The sequence below is a fragment of the Palaemon carinicauda genome, chromosome 1, assembly GCF_036898095.1.
Source record: "Palaemon carinicauda isolate YSFRI2023 chromosome 1, ASM3689809v2, whole genome shotgun sequence".
Classification (NCBI taxonomy): domain Eukaryota; kingdom Metazoa; phylum Arthropoda; class Malacostraca; order Decapoda; family Palaemonidae; genus Palaemon; species Palaemon carinicauda.
The window spans coordinates 80,112,160-80,114,659 of NC_090725.1; the positions used below are offsets into that span (position 1 = coordinate 80,112,160).

At 34.7% G+C, this 2,500-nt stretch overlaps 1 protein-coding gene across 2 annotated transcripts in view; it reads left to right on the forward strand.

Moving 5' to 3' along the window:
* The window catches only part of LOC137642553 (uncharacterized), a 15,401-nt gene extending 14,622 nt beyond the window's left edge, over positions 1 to 779 (forward strand). For both annotated transcript variants that reach the window (XM_068375210.1, XM_068375217.1), the window contains one exon: positions 339 to 779. The gene's annotated coding sequence lies outside the window, so the exon portion shown is untranslated. The remainder of the gene's footprint in view (positions 1 to 338) is intronic.
* Positions 780 to 2,500: the final 1,721 nt, after the last annotated feature.

Below are 2,500 nucleotides of genomic sequence, written 5' to 3' on the forward strand. Positions count from 1 at the left end.
TATATATATATATATATATATATATATATATATATATATATATATATATATATATATATATTCACAATACTTTTTCAAGGCACTTTGAAAATTTATTGAAAATATACAAAAGTGTTTATTACTTTCGTCTTTGCCTTTCGAATGGAATCATAGGAATACCGAGTTAACTCTGTATTGTAAAAGAAAGAAATCACAAATACTTTATAATACTTTATTGATATTTGTCGACAATTGTTGTTAATATACCTAATGATAGAATGATCATGAAACTATTGATTTCTCTCTTTGATGGACCATCATTTTTGCCTATAACTTAATTATGGAATTTCTTTCGGCAGGAGCTGCTTGAAGAACTTGATGTTGCGGAAATCATAGAAGAACAGAATTGCTCCTGTATGAAACTGAACCGACATTAAAGGTCGTGGAGGGTATTACGATTTTGGAAATCTGGTAACACTGGCATCAGCATCGAATGGCTCCTTACAACAACGTACACGTAAACATGGCTACTGAAGTGTTAAACGTCAATCCAAATTTGCTTTGTTTCCTATTTTCTAGCATTTTTAGTTCCTACTGTATAATTGTTGGTATATAAATGTGCACTCTTCCTGGAAACTCGAAGATTGTCTATACAACAGTAACGATTAAGTAATCATTATAGTAACTTTAACGTTGAATTCCTACCTTGCTGGTGATTTGCCAAAACATCGTGGATTAACGTATATATTTCATTAAATCAAAATTATAAGTTGTTATCTTATAAACGATTAATAAAATCCGATGTTGGTGTTAATGGCCCTCATATTATTTTTAGAACTCTGCCTCTGATCCTCTCTATTAGCTCATCAGCTTAAGGCCTGGTAGGGGTCCCAGGGGCCTGGTAGGGACCCCAGGGGCTTAATCAAACTCTTTGTCTTTTCCCTGGGCGGAAAACTGATGGCGTTTGTGTTGATCATTACAATCGAGAACTATATATTTCTAATTCCCTATGATATACCCCTATTTAAAGGAATGTGTCCATGCACTCCTTATTCCCAGTGATATACCCCTATTTAAAGGAATGTGTCCATGCACTCCTTATTCCCAATGATATACCCCTATTTAAAGGAATGTGTCCATGCACTCCTTATTCCCAATGATATACCCCTATTTAAAGGACTGTGTCCATGCACTCCTTATTCCCAAATGATATACCCCTACTTAAAGGAATGTATCCATGCACTCCTTATTCTTCCTCTAATATTTTCAGTTTTCGTTTTCAAGTTTATTTTCATGTGATATTCTTTGATTCTTGAGTTATGTGCAATCATGATTCTTTGTTACTTGTTACTTGTTTTGGGTTTAAATCCAACCCTCCACTGAAGTCGAGTGAACTACTTCTCGGGCGGGTCCATATTAATCATCTAACGAAACATTTTTATTATAACTTATACAATTCTTCGATTGTAGCATCTTCCAAATCATATGATCTTGTGAAAAGTAATGTCTTTAGTTTCTTCTTAAATTCAATTGCTCCCTTTAGGTCCTTCATTTCAGTTGGCAGTTTATTATAATGTCTAGACGCACAGTAGCTGAAAGCCCTTTCACCAAATTTACTATTTGTTCTTGGTTCAGATAGCCTATGTTTGTCACTCATGTGTCTTATGTTAACATTTGTTTCTAGTTCTAGTTTATTCAGGCATTCTTTTAGATATTTTGGTTCATTTTGATTCAGTATCCTAAACGTTAGTAAGAGTAGCTTGTATTCAATTCTCGCTTTTACCGGCAGCCAGTGTAATTTAATTAGTGCAGGGGTAACTCTTTCCCTATTGTGTAGTCCTTTTATTGTGAGGTTAGACTTATCATTTAGGCTTGAAAAGCTGGAATGGAACAGAGCTGATAGTCAAGTGACAGTAACAGAGAAATGAAGGAAATTGAGATAATGGATTGTAACGCCAAAACGCAACAAGAGAGTTTTCGAAGGCCGAATTTATCTTCTTAAACTCCTAAAAAGCTCACATGTTCTAAGATACTGGGATCAACAGTCACATCTTTACTTTCTTAAGGATGATTTAGCCCTATAATTCCACTATCATTATTATTATTATTACTATCCAAGCTACAACCCTAGTTGGAAAAGCAAGATGCTACAAGCCCAGGGGCCCCAACAGGGAAAAATAGCCCAGTGAGGAAAGGAAATAAGGAAATAAATAAATGAAGAGAATCAATTAACAATAAATCATTCTAAAAAAGGCAACAACGTCAAAACAGACATGTCATATATAAACTATTAACAACATCAAAAACAAATATGTCATAAACAAACTATAAAAAGACTCATGTCCGCCTGGTCAACAAAAAAGCATTTGCTCTAACTTTTGCTTCCATGACCATTCTTCTTCTTTCTCAAGGAGATCATGCTGTCTTATTTGTTCCTGCTATTTCTTTACGGGCTGCAGTATTGCAAAATCCCGTGTCTGGCCGGAAGGGTTAGCCAATCTACAACAACCTATAGTCCATT